At 43.1% G+C, this 19,761-nt stretch overlaps 1 long non-coding RNA gene across 1 annotated transcript in view; it reads right to left on the bottom strand.

Moving 5' to 3' along the window:
• LOC135972931 (uncharacterized) overlaps window positions 1-15,699 on the bottom strand; it is a 112,794-nt gene extending 97,095 nt beyond the window's left edge. Inside the window, exon 1 of the long non-coding RNA XR_010589549.1 lies at window positions 15,505-15,699. This is a non-coding gene — a long non-coding RNA (uncharacterized LOC135972931). The remainder of the gene's footprint in view (window positions 1-15,504) is intronic.
• Window positions 15,700-19,761: the final 4,062 nt, after the last annotated feature.

Below are 19,761 nucleotides of genomic sequence, written 5' to 3'. Positions count from 1 at the left end.
GTGGATGGGGACAGGGCAGGGGTGGGGCTAGAGCGGGGCTCGAGCGGGGCTCCTCCCCGCCAGTGTCCTCTTTTTTGCTTGTGAAAATATGGTAACCCTATTATATGTGCTCCTCTGTACCAGCTGCAAGCTAGGGTATTTAGGGCCAGATTTTCAAAGGCATTAGTCACCTAAAGATGCAAATAGATGCCTAGTAGCATTTTCAAAAGCAAATTTAAAATTCATGGGCATTAGGCATATACATGCTTTGAAAATCTCACTTGACCCCTATTGGTATCTTTAAGCACCTAAATACCTTTGAAAATCTAACTCACAGTCCTTTAGCTTAAGCTGAAGAAGCTCATACATTAGGTCTGGAGATCCCAGGTTGAACCCCCCCTAGAAACATCCAAGATGCTGGTCTTTATATACCAGGGGGTCTCAAACTGGGGGTCGGGACCCCTCAGGGGGTCACAAGGTTATTACATGAGGGGTCCTGAGCTGTCAAACTCCACCCCAAACTCTGCTTGCCTCCAGCATTTAAAATGGTGTTAAATATATTAAAAAGTGTGTTTAATTTATTGGGGGGGGGTCGCACTCAGAGGCTTGCGATGTGAAAGGGGTCTCCAGTAAAAAAGTTTGAGATCCACTGTTATATACATACATCCTGCTTAACATAAGAGACATGAGGCTTGTCTACATGTGAGCTTGCATTAGTTTAATTAAACTGGTTTAGTTAAATCAGTGCAAACCCCTGTATGGAGGACCCACTTATATTGGTTTAAAACTAGTAATTTATAGGTCGGCTTGTTAGGATTCATTTTTTTATTGGTAAAGATCAGTAAATGTAAATTTCCCAGTACACACACAAACCCATGGAAAAAAATATTTCCATCGATAACAGAAATTTGCAGATAGGCAAAATGAGAAAAATGCTGCTTGAGAACAGAGATTGATGTGAGGATATTTACTTTGTATATTTTGACATTCAATGTTGATAATTTGTGTTTTAACAGTTATAAAGCTTTAACTTTTTGAATCTCAATGTCTGCTGTCATTGTCATAATTATTGTCTGACCAGCCCCCCCTAGCCCCCCCCCACACACACACACTTTGCTTAAATTTTTACAGGGCCATCACACAAACAAATAAAAATGCATAGAACTCATAATTTTGTGCAACTGTGAACGTTTAAATTGATAAAAATAGAAAAATGCTTAAAAATAAACACTCATATTATCCATCAAAATTATTCAAACATAAAAATTGAATTCTGCCTAGCCTATTGATAGGGGAATGCTAAATTTATAATCCAGATTTAAATCAATTTAAAAGCATCCACACACAGTTGCACTGATGTAACTAAATTGGTTTAAATCACCCCTTTAGTAAAGCCAGTGCAACTTTGTATGTAGATCTAAGATCTTAAAAAAAAAAAAAAAAAAAGATATGCTGTGTTGTTCTAGCCATGTTGGTCCCAGGATATTAAAGAGACAAAGTGGGTGAGCTAATATATTTTATTGGACCAATTTCTGGCACCAGATCTTGCCAGAACAACAGATGCAAAATCTGTAGAAGTATCTCCACTGGTACAATGATCAACACTCCCACACAGCACACCTTCCAAGACCCCTGGGTCCTACATATGCCTATCACAACATGTGGTATACCAGTGCACTAAATACCCAACAACAACTACAAAACAAGACAATCACTACACTCTTGAATGAACTCACAGAGAAAAATGATAAAACACCATATTACCTTGTCTGAACACTCTTCAACAAGCGATCACTCTGTATCTGATCTCTCGATCCTCATCCTCCAAGGAAACCTGCACAACACCTTCAAAAGATGACCCTGGGAGCTTAAACTCATAACTTTGCTGGACACTCAAAAAATCATGGACTGAATAAAGAAATAGGATTTATGGTTTATTACAACAATCTATCACCCACTAACCCTACACACTAGTTTTCCCTCTCCCCTGACTGGAAAGGTGCTAACAGCCACTTCACCTTGAGAGGTCACTTGAAATGTGTTTACACTTATGCTAAACAATCTTTTCCACTTTGTATGTAGCTGTGATACTTTGAATACATTTGCCAGACCTGAAGAAGATCTCTGTGTAAGCTTGAGAGCTTGTCTCTCTCACCAACAAAAGTTGGTTCACTGAAAGATATTACCTGCACCCACCTTGTCTCTCTAAGGATTTGTCTACACTGGCACTTTGTCGGCAAAACTTTTGTTGTTCAGGAGTGTTAAACCCCTCCCCCGCAGAATGACAAAAGTTTTACCAACAAAAAGCACCGGTGGGAACAGCGCTTTGTCGGCAGGAGCGCTCTCCTGCCAACAAAGCCACTGCCACTCGTGGGGGATGGAAGTTTTTTGCTGGCAGGAGAGGTCTCTCCTGCAGACAAACTGCAGCTGTGTTGCTAAAAGCCTTATAGTGTAGCCAGAGCCTAAAACAAGACAGTGAAGTGAGCAGAAAGAAAAAGGATGTCCCATCCTCTGGTAAAAAGAACAGGAGTACTTGTGGCACCTTAGAGACTAACAAATTTATTAGAGCATAAGCTTTCGTGGACTACAGCCCACTTCTTCGGATGCATATAGAGTGGAATAAATATTGAGGAGATATATATACACACATACAGAGAGCATAAGACAACTCCCACCTGTTTATGCTCTCTGTATGTGTGTATATATATCTCCTCAATATTTATTCCACTCTATATGCATCCGAAGAAGTGGGCTGTAGTCCACGAAAGCTTATGCTCTAATAAATTTGTTAGTCTCTAAGGTGCCACAAGTACTCCTGTTCTTTTTGCGGATACAGACTAACACGGCTGCTACTCTGAAACCCATCCTCTGGTAGTTCTTTACAAGCGGCTCCTTACCACCACACCTCCACCCACACACACACACACACGTTAAAAATAACAGTCCAAAATGTGAAAACACAAACAATACCAGCAAGATGTTGTGTTTTTCAATATTCTCCTAGAAACAATCATTTTCTGACACTTTCTGTAGCAAGTAAACATGACTCACGTTAAAACCAAGAGACCTTATAGCAAAGCACATTCTTCTCTGGTCAAAAAAGCAACCGAGCCACTGAAATGGAAAAACAATTCAGAACAACATAAGAATGGCCCTATGGGGTCAGAACAATGGTTCATCTAGCCCAGTATTCTGCCTTCCAACAGTGGCCAGTACTAGATGCTTCCGAGGGAATGAACAGAACAGAGCAATTTATCAAGTGATCCGTCCTCTGTTGTCCAGTCCCGGCTTCTGGTAGTCAGAGATTTAGGGACACCTAGAGCATGGGGTTGTGTCCCTGACCATCTCGGCTAATAGCCATCGATGGACCTATCATCCATGAATGTATCTAATTATTTTTTGAACCCCATTATACTTTTAGCCATCACTATATCACCTAGTAACAAGTTCCACAGGTTGACTATGACTATGTGAAAAAGCACTTCCTTAAGTTTGTTTTAAACTATTAATTTCAATGGGTGACCCCTGGTTCTTGTATTATGTGAAGGGCTGAATACTACTTCCGTATTCACTTTCTCCACATCATTCATGATTTTATAGACCTGGATCATATACCCCCCCTTACAGTGAATTCACTATTACTGTACTCTGGATTATATGGTCCTATTGCCTGTGAATGGCCTTCCCAGCAAAAGAGTACTCAGAATGTATAAAACATTATCCTTCAGTAAGATACCAGAATACATTGTGTCGTGCCACATTTGCTCCTGACATCAGTGCACATACAAATGAATGAATACATGAATCTGAAAGACCTGTCACTGATAGGACTAGAAAGAGAACTGCTTATGTGCGGATTTCCTATCCTTGTCACTGTGCAGGATGTCATGTCAGTCCAGTCAAGTATGCTGTCAGCTTTCCCAGTGAATGGGTTCTCAGGAAATGCACTAGATACCTGCTTATGTGCTGTAAATAAGGCCCTACATAGGGCTTCACATGCCCAGGCTGATATTGCATGCTGTGTGTGTTCTCTGTTAAAAACATATGCCACCTCACACCCTTCAAGTATGTCCAGCTGTTCACAAGAAAAAGCATTTAATTCATAGCACATTTTCTCTAACTCCTCAAAATGTTTCACTGATGAGGTGTATGGTATCGATCAGGCCTTCTGACAGCAAGGAATACTAGAAGATTAGAATATGAATATGCACTCCGGTTGTACACCCATTATAAGGAATACAAAAAGCTTTGTAAGAACAGAAACAGCATTAGCTGACTTTGAGTCTTAGCCCTGAAATGCCACCTGCTGATCCTTTTTGGAATTGCCAGATGTCCTCACCAGTCACAGAAAAGCCGGGGTGCTCATACTTCCTGGTACAGTAGTGTCTCCTGGTCTGAATTCAGCCCTATTGATTTACTAGGCAAGATATATAACACAATCAGTTTAGAGACGAGTTTTTGTAAAAAGAAGAAAAAAAATCAATAGCAGCTTGGGCTATAAAGGGACCTTGGAATTGATTTGAAGATATGTTGGGCCTAAGCCCAAAGCAAAGAGCCCAGTCAAGTGAAATCTAATGCTTTTAGAGTTCATTTAAAGATGACCCCAAATTAAATTTTCAATCATGAAGGTCTAATCCACTCCAGATTATTTATAAATACTCCTAGGGAAAAGAACCTTGACACAAAAATCCTCCTGAGGTTTTGGAGATCAGCCTCAAATTTTTAACCAGTCCTTGTATTTTTCTCCATGTTCATTTTTTTTTTTTTTTTTTAAACACCTTAGATTGTCATTTTCTATTAACTCAAAGAGAATCAGTAATGAAAGGTTCCTTGGCACCTCGCATATGCTTTCCTTTTCTCGACACTTGTCTAATTCACTGAGATTTCTGCCCCAACACCCCAATATTTCCAGTATAATTCCTGATCCGTTTTTTTAAACAACTTTTGACCTTCACCCAATGTAGATGTGAAATAGTGTTGCAAGTTCAAGGGCACAAACTCCCACCTTTAGAATAGACTCCTAAGACATAGCGCTGTGTTTCCAAGGTGTACTGAACAAAGGGCAAACACTGTGTGTAGGTTAGATCATGCTATATGTGCTAATTCGCAGTTCATAAGCATTGAGCTGTAGCTTTCTAAAACCAGATTCTATTCCTTCTGCCCATAATGTGGGAGAAGCACCCAGGTGAAAGACAAGGGATAGGGGAAGAATAGTGACCCACAGTGCAGGACTGGCCATAGGTATATAGATTCTCATAACAAAGACAAAGTCTTTTTGCTCTGCAGACCACTCAGTAACATGTCCTCCTTCTAAAGGATGCCTCAGTTTCTGCTCAATTGTTTGCAGGCGCTCCACAGTGGAGAACAGCAGTTCAGGACTGGTTTATTGATGACAGATCACAATGGATCAAGTGCTAACTGAGGTGCCACCTGATATGTAAAGGCCTAAGTAGCAAACCATTTAGACTATGCTATGCCTAAGGGCAGGATGGCTGGATGAAAGCCTTCTCCTGCTGACTGGCTAAATTCAAAATCTTTTCCAGGATGAGCAATTTATTTGTTAAAATAATCTGAGCCCATCTGAAAACCCATGTTGGAGCTGGGTCGGGCTGTGCAGACTTGGTATTACAACAGCCACGTAGCTAGGACATTGACATGGGGGATGGGGGGGTGATTGAATGCATGACAAGAGGGGCAGTTGTCCTGGCCTTCAGAAATTCACATACTTGGTGAAAAATGCAATCTCAGTCAGCAGCTTTTTTTTAAAAAACTTTGTTTTTATGCAATAAGAAAAAATGATATTTTTGTGATTGTTCACTATAACATCGAAAATATTCAAGCATTCCAAAAATTCAAAGATTCAAAAACAGAAAAAGTAGGGATTTTAACACAAAAGTGCTATGTAACGAAGACTGTCATGAAACCAAAGTTGTAGTCTTCTTAGATAATGGTATGTGAATTCCTCCACAAAGACATCCAGGTTCAGTTCTCATGACATGAAAATTAGGTTTCTCTTCCTTTCCTGGATCATTCTCATCCAGTGGTGTGATAAAATTCTTTTCAAACAAGAAAAGGAATTCTCACAAGCTGCAGATGATGCTCCAAACAAGACCACTATAGACATTTCAAAAATACAATAGGAAAGCATCCTTTAATTCCTTGGAAGTACCTAGAACTTCTTTAAATTCTTTGCAATTTCTCTCATCTATCAGTGGTTTAAATACAGCCACTTTCTCAATATCTAATCCAAGCAATTCAATCAAAGAGCACAGGGATTCCCATTTCATGAAGTCTGGAAAGGTGGTGGAATAGATTATTGACAAGTATTGGGATAACTTGGAGTTCTTCTCAGAAAATCTCCTTTGCAATTCATCACTGGTTTCATCAATCAATTCCTGACAATTCCTCCTGTTGACCACTGATGATCATTTACATTTTGGAATTCTGCTAAATCCTCAGTGACTATGGTATCTTAAAATTCTGGGGGAATATCTCAGTTCTTTTGGTGGCACATGTTAATGTTAGATTTCATCACATGCATCTTGCAAAACAGGGCGCTTGGATGAAATCTCTGAGAAAATATCTTCAAACGTCTCTTTCTTTTCTTGCAGTTCTTCACAGGCAACAGTAATCAATTCAACTCCTTTACCAAGGTGCATTAGTTCCTTTTGAAGGTAACTGTTCACAGGAGCAAAAACTCTCACTCTCATAAACTCAGCAAAGAACAAAAATTTGGATGATTCTGTAACTTCCAACAGCCCTCTTGCTTCTACATTCACAGCATCCCTAATTTAATAAAGCATCATGCCCCTAACCTAAACAGTTATAGTGGTTCAAAAACAGTGCATAGACCAGGCCTGAGATTTCATTACAAAAACTTCTCCCAGCTTTTTTCACTGCAAGCAGCTTTTACAACGGTACCGCATGTGCTGCTGCCCTTGATCCAGTATGGAAAAAGCAGGACCTAGGCAAACAATAGCAGCAGCAAAAGATGTCCAATTCACCTCCCTGAGGTGATTTCACAATTTAGTCCATATCTTACTTTAAGTGCTATAGCAGCACTTATTACAATGACAGAAGAGTTTCTCCCATCGCTGTAGGTAATCCACCCCCCCCCCAAGAGACAGTAGCTAGGTCGATGGAGGAATTCTTCAGGCTTAAGGGCTGTCTACACCGGGGGTTAGGTCAGTTTAACTAGATCTCTCAGGGGTGTGGATTTTTCACAATGTAACTTTTCAGTGTAGACCAACCCTTAATTAGAGCCATTTAAGTACCAAGGCTCTGTCTACACTACGGAGACTATGCCACTACGGAATCCCAAAGGGATTTTTCCGTCCATGTAGGACCACCACCTCCCTGAGCAACAGTAGCTACACCAACAGAGGCGTTCTTCTGTCCACATAACTATGTCTAGATTGAGGGTTAGGACTCAGCATTGCTATGGCAGTCAGGGGTATGTTTTTTTTCACACCCCTGACCCAGCTCGGTCAGCTAAGCCTAACACTATTAACCAAGGCCAGTCTAACTACATGAAATCTTATCATCGGCATCGAAGATGGGCTCTTTTTGAAAGCCTGGTCCTGGTGCTCACTTGTTCATCTACATTAGAAAGAAATCAGGCATTTTCTTTTGCCTTTACGCCTTGTAATATTGCCTTATACCAGTATAGCTTATTCCCCTCCCCCTACGAGAATGAGCCATACTGATATAACTGCATCCACGAGTGGGGGGGGGGGGGGGGCTATACCACTTTAACTACACTGGTATAGTTAAAGCTGTACAACTTGTGTGTTTAGACAAGGTCTTAGTGCACGTCTACATGTGCCATTTAAAGCGGAAAAAGTCCCTATTTTGTGCAAAAACCATGGGAGTGTTTACACTTGCCAATGACATTTGCGGCTAAACTCAGAAGTTTCACCTCAAAAAGAAAACCAGCTCCACAAGAGGTGTACAGCTCTTACTGGTGATACTTTTGCAGTGATGTGCAAGTGAAGAAACGTTCTTCCTGATTACAGAGCTTTTAGCCTCTGCAGGATATCCCACAGTGCCTAGGTGACCACTCTAGCCAGCAGCTCTAGTGCCCTGATGCCAGGTAACAGACATTCACCCCTCCCCCTGTAAAGCCCCGGGAACTTTGAAACTCCCCTTCCTGTTTTCTTGGCAAGTGCTCACTTATCATCTGGCCAGGTGACAATGCCTGCTCCACGCAGCAAACGATCCCCTGCTTGGAGCAATGCTGAGCTACTGGAGCTGATCAGTGTTTGGGGAGAGGAGGCTGTGCAGAGACTCAGGATGCCCCGCGATCACACACACCCCTTCCACAAGACCCATCGTCAAAACAGAGAGAGCTGCACTGTGGGATAGCTGCCCTAGAGCGCTGCTCTCATCAGAAATGGAAGTACTGCTAATGTAAACACACTCTGATGCCTGATGAATTAAGTGAGTACACAAACCAGTGCTTTACTTTCACTGTTTCACTATCACCGGTGAAACTTACAGCGCAAAAACTCTGCAAGTGTAGACATACCCTCAGTCCATGTTCTAACTAGCAATCTATTTTAAAGAGCCCTAGCCTGTCCCTAGAGTCTGACTATGGAACTCTAGTAGGTGTCTACGCTGCAAGTGAAGGTACAGACATACATACCTGCACTAGCTTTAATCTACCTAGCATGGCTAAAAATAACAGGAAAGACAATATGGACCTGTCAGGGAACCAGGATATGCACTCACATTGATGTCCCACACTGAAGCCCATGTGCCGTGTCTTCACTACTATTTATACACATGCTAGACTAACATGGGTATGCAAGCACACCTCCAATTGCAGCGTAGACACAGTGCAAAAATATAAAAAGTTACTTGCAAATCGGTGCAAAAATTGGTTCAAAATCACAAGTGTAGACAAGCCCTAGGTCTGTTGTAGTCTCAAGCACAGTTTCTAACCAAGGGATTACAAATTGGCCCCTGGGATTAAACACGGTCTGCAACTGCATTTGAACCATTTCCCAACATATTTTAAAAACATGATTTCCTGAGCAAAGAAATAATGGCCTAACAGTGCCGTATTAGATGACTTAATACTATGAATCCATTGTGGTGGTCTTCCCCCCAACGCTCTGTCTTAAGCTCTTAATTACAATTGACACGTCTGAGCCCAGTGCCTCTGCATGAAATGCTATGTTCCCCTTGCAGCAATGCCTTGCCTGCACTGGGAGTTTGTCCCATTTCGAGGAATGACGGGTGTGTCCAGTCTTACCAGCCTTGTTTTTCCTGCAGAGTTGATTTTTAATTCAGCAAGAATCTACAGACTGAAAGTCTTCGGGACAAGGTCCATCATCTACAGCACCTAGTACAATGTAGCTCCGAGAGGCCGTAGCCCCCACAATGCAAATGGAACACTGTGTCCAGTCCTGGTCACCCTGTCTCAAAAAGGATATAGTAGCACGGGAAAAGGTTCAGAGAAGGACAACAAAGATGATCAAGGATGCAGAATGTTTTCCATAAGAGGAGAGACTGAACTGCTCAGCTAAGGAAAGAGATTACAAGGGGGGGGGGGGGTGATATGATAGAGGGCTGTAAAATCATGACTGGCATGGGAGAAGTGCTATTTACCCTTTCATACAATACAAAAACTGGGGGGTCACCCAATGAAAGTAATAGGCAGACAAACAAAAGGAAACACTTTTCCACACAATGCACAACTAACCTGTGGAACTCATTGTCATGGGATGTTGTGATGCTCGAAATACAAATGAGTTACAAAAAAACCTGCATAAGTTCGTGGAAGATAGGTCTATCACTGGCTACTAGCCACGATAGACAGGGAAACAAACTCATGCTCAAAGCAACTCTAAACCTATAACTACCAGAAGCTGGAAGTGGAAGACGGGGTGGATCACTCCATAATTTCCCTGAAGCTCCAGTATGGGCTCTGTTACAGATAGGATACAGGGCAAGATGGACCATGGTCTGACCCACTAAGGCAGCTCTTATATAAACCAAACGTAATAAACCATTCTTTATTCCCCATTTAGCCAGTCTAATCTTTGAGGAGGCAGGAATGGAAAGTGAAAACAAAAATCAGAGCTAAAAAGAGCTGGGCAGTAACTTTGAAGCTTATAATTTATATTATAGCAGTGCTGCGATCCCCCAATCTGAGATCAAGATCCCCTTTAGGTAGGGTTACCATACGTCCTCTTTTTCCCGGACATGTCCGTCTTTTCGGCACTCAAACCCCCGTCCGGGGGGAATTGCCAAAAAGCCGAACATGTCCGGGAAAATGGCGGCTCTGCTCCTCCCCTGACTCTTCGGCTCTGTTTAAGAGCGGAGCTGCCCGAGCGCTATGGGCTTCAGGCAGCCCCCTTGCCTCCGGACCCCAGCCGCCAGCCGGGCACTTCCCCTCCCGGGCTCCGGCGCCACAGGGTCCGGAGGCACGAGGGCTGCCCGAAGCTGGTAGCGCTGGGGCAGCTCGGCTCTTAAACAGAGCCGAAGAGTCAGGGGAGGAGCAGAGCCTCCAGCCGCGGCTGCTCTGCTCCTCCCCAACTCTTCGGCTCTGTTTAAGAGCCGGGCATGGGGGCTGCCCGAAGCCAGTAGCGCTCGGGCAGCCCCCATGCCTCCGGACCCTGCGCTGCCAGAGTCCGGGAGGGGAAGTACCCGGCCGGGGGCGCAGGGTCCGGAGGCAAGGGGGCTGCCCGAAGCCCAAGCGCTACCGGCTTCACGGTTTGTCAGGCAGCCTCCAGAGCCTGCGCCCCCGGCTGGGCGCTTCCCCTCCCGGGCTCCAGCTGCGTGGGGAAGCGCCGGCCGGGGGCGCAGGGTCTGGGGGTTGCCCGGCAAACCGTGAAGCCGGTAGCACTCGGGCAGCCCTTTCCCAGTGGCTGGGAGTGAGAGCGAGGAGGGGGCGGAGTTAGGGTGGGGAAGGGGCAGAGTTGGGGCGGGGCTGGGGGTGGGGAAATGGGCGGGGCCAGGGCCCGTGGAGGGTCCTCTTTTTTTATTTAATAGATATGGTAACCCTACTTTAGGGTATGTCATTTCCAGCTCAGACATGTGCTAGCTTTGATCGAGCTAGCGTGCTACAAATTCCAGCATGGCAGCGCGGGTGGCAGGACAGGCAAGCCGCCCGGAATACAATCCCGCTGGGGATCCTAGGTTATGGCATCAGGTGGCTAGCCCATCCTGCTGCCCGCCCTGCCATGGCTGCACTGCTACTTTTAGCATGCTAGCTCGACCAGAGCTAACGCATGCACATCCACCCGAGCTAGAAATTACACCTCTAGCTTAAAGAAGAACAGGAGGACTTGTGGCACCTTAGAGACTAACAAATTTATTAGAGCATAAGCTTTCGTGGACTACAGCCCACTTCTTCGTGGGCTGTAGTCCACGAAAGCTTATGCTCTAATAAATTTGTTAGTCTCTAAGGTGCCACAAGTCCTCCTGTTCTTCTTTTTGCGGATACAGACTAACACGGCTGCTACTCTGAAACCTCTAGCTTAAGTGTAGACGTATCCATAGCGACACATGCAATCCTTGCATGTCTAAATAGACAAGACGGACAAAGGATGCAAACACAAACAGAGGCCTAGAGGGTTGAAATGGTTTGCTCAAGGTCATGCAACAGGCCAGAGCCAGGATTACAACTCAGATCTCCTGACTCCTAATCCAGTGTCCTAATCCCAAAACCACACTGCCTCCCCAGTCTCAATCGCAGCACTAACAATAACCCCCTCCCTGTAACGTACCCACCAAGTTTGTTTTAGCGCAATGCACTGTTACCACAAGCAGGCCTAGTGGTGTTTGTTTCAGCAACTATGTCAAACAAAAAGAACAGGAGTACTTGTGGCACCTTAGAGACTAACAAATTTTTAGAGCATAAGCTTTCGTGGACTACAGCCCACTTCTTCGGATGCATCCAGAGTGGAATAAATATTGAGGAGATATATATACACACATACAGAGAGCATATATCTCCTCAATATTTATTCCACTCTGGATGCATCCGAAGAAGTGGGCTGTAGTCCACGAAAGCTTATGCTCTAATACATTTGTTAGTCTCTAAGGTGCCACAAGTACTCCTGTTCTTTTTGCAGATACAGACTAACACGGTTGCTACTCTGAAATATGTCAAACAAAGGATGTTTTCCCCCCTCATACTCTCCATATAAATGTATAGTGATAACAATGCTCAGGAGAACACACTGAGTGACCAGAAAGGAGAGCAGCATTGCAAAATGGCTCTTTGAAAGAAGCCCTCCCCACACCCATCAAAATGGTTACATCCAGAAGCTACACTGTTTCTTGGCCATCCCTCTGTATTGCCCCATAGCAGCAGCTCTGATGCTTAATAACAATGTAGGCATACATGCAAAGATAAGGTTAACCAGGGGTTTTCAGCACTTTCACCAGCTCTGCCACTGAGTAGCTTGTTAAGTTATGCAGGTCATTTAACTCTTCTATGCTTGTTTCCCCTTCTGTAAACATGGCTCATAACCACCTATCAGGGTTGCTGTGAGGTATACGTTATGGATGGAAGGTGCTATTCAAATGCAAAATATCTGTTCTCTGTCACATCAGACATAGGCCACTTCTGAAGGCAGGATTACTGACTCTAAGGACCAACTGTCTTACTCAATCTGGCAAATCATCTGTTCCTGGAGGCTGCTAGTGGCATGAAATTAATAAATGTGCTTAAAGTGCATTAGTATAGGAAGTGCTGATTATGATTAATATCACCAGCCATCCTTCTGTACATTTCATAGGGGTGTTATGTTGAATTAACCCTTTTCTTATAACAGCGTCAGTGCTTCATTCATTGGAAATTATCTGCATAGATCCTGTTAAAAAAAATCAGACCCACAATTTTGGTGTCTTTGCCCTACATTTGCTGCTTTGCACAGTATTTAACACTTGTGTTTCAAAGAGCCTTCAACAATGCAACTGACTCACTGCTACACTTGCGTCTAGCCCTGCAGAAAACCGTCTCCCATCCAGACAATAGTAGCCTCAAAGATAACTCTATTGCCCCCTGCAACCCCAATACACACATACAATGCCTCAATGAGGTGTCAATTTAAAAAGGAGCCAGGGCCATTTCACCTGCCCAATTGACTTGAACAGGGAGTCTGCAGAGTCACACGATCTTGACCTTGATGCTCAATTCAATGAGATTTTATTAACATGACAAGCTATACAATTGTGGGCCAGCTATGTCTCTGCTTAAGACTTGGAGAATGGAACACTGATTCGTTCAACCTTTACCGCCTGTTAACAGATATGCTGAAGGCCATGTTTTTCCACGTGGATGGAAGTATCCAGCCTGCACAGATCAGCTCATCAGATTATGTTCTATGGCAGCATATTAAGGAGATGGAGGGAGGTAAGATAATGCAGACACAGAGAAATAACCTCTGTTATCTTGTATGCAGCTGATTTGTGTCCCATCTTAAAAAGACAGTAATTCACAGTGACTTGAAAGTAGCTGAAAGAAGAGTACATGAGTGACCGCTACAGTTTATGGTTATGAACATATTTAATATTTTAAGAATCTCTTATTCAAAATATTTGACAATCTGGAATTGTTACAACTGAGCTAACTGACAAGGCTAAAATGAGAGCTGTAGAAGGCAGCAGACAGAACATTTGCAGAACAGCAGCAGTGTGTAGGTTCCTAGAACACTACCAGCTCCAAACTTGAAGCCCATGTTGTTCCAGGTGGGTGGAAGGATCCAGCCTGCACTGACCAACTTATAGGACTAGGACTTTCAGTAGCCTCTTAAGGGGAAGGAGGGAGGTAGAGAATATAGACACAAACATACAAAGAAATAATCGGTTATCTTTTTACAAATTAGTTAAACTGCAGGCACATTTCCCTAATTAGCCCTTACTCTTCCTCATCATGATGAATTAAGTTTAAAATCCATCCTAGTCCACCACTTGAGAAGATTAAATGGTATGTTTTAGATTTTTAGCAGTAAAAGGTTGGATCACTATCTCACTCCTTCGCAAAGACTTCTGGGACTAATGGGCATCAGTCAATCCGGAGACAAATATCCCCTTCTAGCTGAGACCATAACCCTAGAATATTGATCAAATGTCCACATCCCTTGCACATAATAGAATTTCTCAGTGAACTAATTGTTTTCTCTCCTTTCATCTCTGTAAATGAGGTCAACGGCAAGGGCAAAGAAGAGAGAATTAGCTCTAAGTGTTCTTGGCATCAAAGCTGGCTTGCAAGGGAAGAGAGTGAGTTTTCAGATTTCAGAGAGTATCAGATATGGTTTATAAAGCACTGTGAAGCTTTCAAAAAACTCTAAATCTGGAGTTGCCTCAGATTAATGGGGTTTGCTTTAACTACTTGAGGATTTATGCTTTCTAAATCTCCTTTTATGAACCTTGGCTATACACGGGCAAGAAGACCGCACTAATTCAAGCCATACGTACAGTACCACCTGCCTTTCACCTAAGAATCTCAAAGCACTTTACAGATGTTAATGAAACCTCACAACCCACATATAACAGGCAAGTATTAGGGTTCATAAGTGTTCCTGGGACCTTAATTTTAACCAGTTGTCTCTTGCCTGTGCAGATAGAACCAAACTGCGTTTTACCTGTGGGCTTAAGCTTGCCCATAAACCGTGTTCAAATAAGGCCAACCTTTATAACACAGTCCCCATCACACACACAATAGATTAAACTATGCAGGTAGGCTCCTAAAACAACAAGTAAAGGGAGGCACCAAGAGATGGGCAAGTACAAGCATACAGTACAGTTCCTCAAAAAGTTCCTTCCTTAAAATGGTGATTGTTCTCGTAGGTCTGAACTTTCAGACCTTTCATTTTCACCTAGCACTGCTTATTGGACAAAGGCTACTCCTTGTCTGGCAAGGCTTAACCAAATTGCCTCATTGCCCCATACATTCACATATACTCAGATGTCTGCTCAGACCAGCTGGCAGCACACTAATACGATGGTTACATGTCCTTGATGAGTAAAATAATCCCTGTGTATTTGGACCCCAGCTTGCAAAGATTTATACATGTGCAATAGTCCCACTGAAGACAATGGGACGGGATGGACGGCATACACTCAAAGTTAAACATATGCCTGCATCTTTGCAGGATTGGGCATTACTTTGTTATAGGTCAACATAGTCAATTTTTCTTTGTTCTTTATAATGGTAAGTAGGTTAGAATTTTGGTATATTAGATAGTTAATCACCATTAACATCTCACCTACAAACTGAATATCAGAGATGCTTAGGGGAAAAAACAGAACATCTGGTCATCTCTAATCAGTTCTAATTTTTGTATCATATTTGATTATTAAACGTATCCCTGTTGCTCCTACTTACCTTGCTGTACTAGTTATTTAATTTTTAAAACATATCTTCTATTTTTATAGCATTAACATGCCTTATAGTGGTTTCTATTCTCAACAAGGAGATGCCCAATAGTCTCATATCCCACAGAGGTAGCTCAAACAGAAGATTTTCCTGTAATTTCATTTATTTATTTCCTTCCCTTACTTTCTTACTTGAGAAAGAGAATGAGAGTAGCCTGTAAGGACAACAACACTCTGCCCAAACTTGAACATTCCTCCTTTTCTTTCTTCATCTGCCCCTTTCTCTTTCAACTGTACCTTCTTCTGTATACAAGGAACAGCATTTGATAGAACAACAGTAGCCAAAAGCAAACCTGAGCTGGGCAGCCCCTTTATAGAATAAGCCCCTCCCACAGGAAGGAGGTAGGATAATTCCAATTAGAGCACAGAGCTGAACTATGGGATATCAGCACACAGTGCTGAGAATTTTTGAAGAGGCAGCAGCTGTTTATCATTAACTAGCACAAACTTTCTTCCCCCTCCCTTCAATTGGTCTCTGCTGCTCAAAACCAACTTTATGTAATAAAACCCCCACAATAATTGGCCATTGTGTTGAACCACAGCTGTGCTTGGTCTGCTGGTTTAATGCACCAGCTTCCTCTGCTCATCTCATCTGATGTAAGCACTCTGTACCCTTACTTCATTTTGGTGTAGTACATTCACAAATAGTATGGGGGTAATAGAGCGCAGTAAAAAATCCCAGCCTTCTAAGCACTTCATTCCAACATGTTTTCCACAGGTCTCAAAATAAGCTGGAATTGACTCAAAGTCACAATGAACTTCATTACAGCCCCAATCAGTTTCTGCGGAATTGAGGCTTTTGTTAAAAGCCTAGCTGCATCTGCACTGGCAAAATTAGTACCTGTATTTCAGGAACTACTGTCCCCAGACTAGGTGCAAGGGTGCAAACTGACTAGCACAGACTGCAGCCACTGAGACCTGCTCTGAAATTCTGTGGCACAGTGGTAAAAACACCAGGGCTCTTTCTGCATCTGATGGCAAATACAGCTCCAAATTTTGAGGTCTCTGTTTGGGGAGGGACCCCTTCTCTGAGTGGCCCAGTGCAGTGACTGGCTGAGTCAGAAGCCAATCAGCCTGAAACTATCTCGTTAGACAAGTGTGCTCTTTCCATTCCATGCCTATGGTAAGTGTAAGCTTTATCTACTAAGCTTGCACTGTTGACCTTGTTGTCTATGCCTTAACAACATTGACATTTAAATTGGCATTATTCTATTCCAAAAATTGATGCCTTGTTGAGATGAATGGGGCATTTCACACCTTTCAGAGCTATTGTTTCCTGCTCTGTGTCTGCGGAGTCAGGCAGATAAGGTTGCATTGGTTACACTGGATTCACATTTTTAATGAAAAGCTTAGATCCTGGAGTACACTTCAGCAGCAAAGGGGGCATCCTGTGGCAAATCCTATCTCCCCTTCTTTGCTGAAAGAAGAGAGCTCTGTGCTGGGTGGGGTAGAGGGAAAGTGTCTCCAGGTTAACATTAGTCGCAGTAGCAAAGCTATGAACATCCCTTCCATTTACGTCAATGGGGAGATATGATCAAAGCCCAAATTAAAGCCAGTTAAACCTATTAGGATTATTTGTGAATCAAACACTCAAAGGTGCTCTCCAGGCTCCTGTCATCTCCAGCATGGATGCTGCTTTCTGTTTCTTTTGGGTGTGGTAGGGAAGGCGGCAAGGGAAGACTGGGGATTTCTAACAAACAGAACACAACCCAGCACTTTATGGCCTCTATAGCCAGGGCCGGCTCCAGCTTTTTTGCCGCCGCAAGTGGCAAAGAGAAGGGAAAAGAAAAAAAAAAGCCGCAATCGGTGGCAATTCGGCAGCCGGTTTGTTCCTCCGAAAGGGACTGAAGGACCTGCCACCTACTTGCCGCCCCTTTCCATTTGCCGCCCCAAGCACCTGCTTCCTACGCTGGTGCCTGCAGCCGGCCCTGTCCACAGCCATTTCTTCAGGTAACTCCAGGCCCATAGCACCTGCAGAGCAGTTTGGCCAACCTCAAGACATGATGTTTTAACGTCATGAGCCAAACATACATATGCAGGTCATAAGATTCTAGACCCCATAAGATTCATGTTCCCGTGCCGAACATGCCCCTGACCACCCCAAAGGCATATCGGTGTTGCCAATGCTCACACATTCATAGGGAGTGAAGAAATAAGAAAATTCCTGGACCAGAAAGTTTACAGACTAGAGCAAAACACAGTCATCTCAGACCGGGGACTATCAAATATCCATTAAATTGGGACTATTTTTAATCTCTGTTTAGCTGCATGGGATTCTAACTGGTGACCTATCAATTAGTAATACCCTGAGCCACCCAGTCCCCCATAAGTGTTAATGATGCCCCTTCCAGAATGAGACTTGCTTTCTGGAATCTTCATTACATCAAGTTCTCACTTTCTGGAGCTTACACAGGTAAAGTCAGCCACACATTGCTCTCAGTCTCTAACACATGCTGTCTGGCGCACCCTATTCTTCAAGGGACAGCTGCCATTAACCAAATACAAATAATAATAATGCAACAGTAAGTCTCATTTTAGTACAATATCCAAATTCACTTCTAAAGATGTCCGGGGTCCTTGCACTAATATATTTACATAGATGCATTTTTTCCCACCCCCCACATCATTCGCTGGCAGGGAATAACCTGGCAGTCTTCAGATCCATAACACAGACCTCTTCCAATTCAGCTGCATTACACCTGAAGCCCTCAAGGGCAGGGCAGGATTTCCCTCTTGGGGCCTTGTCTTCCCTCGGAAAAGCATGTATTCTTAATGCATGTTAACTTGAGGTAAAATCCTCACAAAAACAAGGAAGTTCTGTATTGCCAACTTTAAATAGTCTTTAACTCCACCTGCTAATTCGTGGGCAGACTACAAACAGCCTTCTTGCTTGTGAATGTCCTACAGAACAGGAATAATTCACAGGAAGTATTCCATGAATAGTTTTAATTAAATTATGATAAAATGGCAAATTATGATTAAATGTCAATTGTTTGTGGACAATTGGTGCACAACAACAACAAAGAGGGAGATTTATCAAATACATTATATAATGCAGATTAATCCACCAGCTCTTGTCTTTTCCATCTCTAATATCTACTAGGCACATGCCTGCCCAAAACCTTAGCAACTTCTTGCACAACCTTCCTCCATACTGAATGTGCAAGGAATTTAGAGCAATCTCTGTTAACAGAGCATAGCTCTGTTTCCCACCAGTGGTTAGACCATGCACAGAGGTTTGAGAGTCCACTACTGTACATGCAATGGACCTGCTTGTTTAGCAGTAGAAACCCCTGCTTTTAAATCCAGCGGTCCTGGATACACTGAACTAGGGTCATTGATACATGAATCTGTTGCCATATCAATTTACTATACAAAAGTCTTCCAGTTAGGAGATAGGGAAAAGCCGAAATAAGAGGGTGTAGCCCAATGTAGTAAGAGTCAAGACAAAGCCAAGGCCAAAGCATGGTGAGCGCTATCCTGGAGAAGGATTTTGGCTTGTGCAAAAGTTGTGGGTATATTTTTGTTATCTGACTTTTCTAGCCATTTACACACTGAACCACTGTTTCTTCTACTCTGCAATTTAAGTGACGCCACATTTTTGCACCATCCTGTAGCAAGCTACTCCTGTGAACAAGGTTAATTTCAAGCTATTGCCTCATTTTAGGCAACTATTTAACACATTCATTTTCTATGCATTTCAATTTCTGCCACCAATGCATTTCTTATAATTGGAATGAGGTGCTCCATTAAGTTTCCTAATAGACTCTGTTTTCAAAACCCAATAATTTAGGGCACAATACATTAAAACAGACAACATGATTAAGCCTGGTGTTTGTGAATATAAGGCTCCATCAACAGTGACCTTTAAAACTAGAGCAAGGGTGGTCTTTAAGCTTGATTCCAGAGAAAGCAATATGCCTAATTGCAATAGGCGCTGTCAACACTATCACCCTCAAAGAATCTTAAAACGCAGTACAGTGTACATATGAACAAACCATAGCCCTGATTTTTAGAAGTGTAGAATATCTGCAGCTCCCCCAGACTTCATTTGGAGTTGTGGTTGCTCAGTCTTTTTGAAAACCAGGCCCATGTTTTTAACTGTATCCCCGAATTATACCAGAACCTTGTCCTAGTTTGGAGACACAGCTAAGACATGTTTACGGCCATGTCTACACTATTAGCTGCTGTAAGATTGCTTGCGTAGCCAGTCACTCTATGCTGACAGGAGAGAGCTCTGCCATCAACATAAAACCACCTCCACGAGCAGCAGGAGCAAGGTTGGTGAGAGCAGCTCTCCCGCCAACATAGCGCTGTGCACACTACCACTTATGCTGGCAAAACTTGTGTCATTCAGGGGGGTGTTTCTTTCACTCTCCTACACGAAAA

This window comes from Chrysemys picta, chromosome 7 (genome assembly GCF_011386835.1).
Source record: "Chrysemys picta bellii isolate R12L10 chromosome 7, ASM1138683v2, whole genome shotgun sequence".
NCBI lineage: Eukaryota > Metazoa > Chordata > Testudines > Emydidae > Chrysemys > Chrysemys picta.
This window is presented reverse-complemented; position numbering and strand designations above follow the sequence as displayed.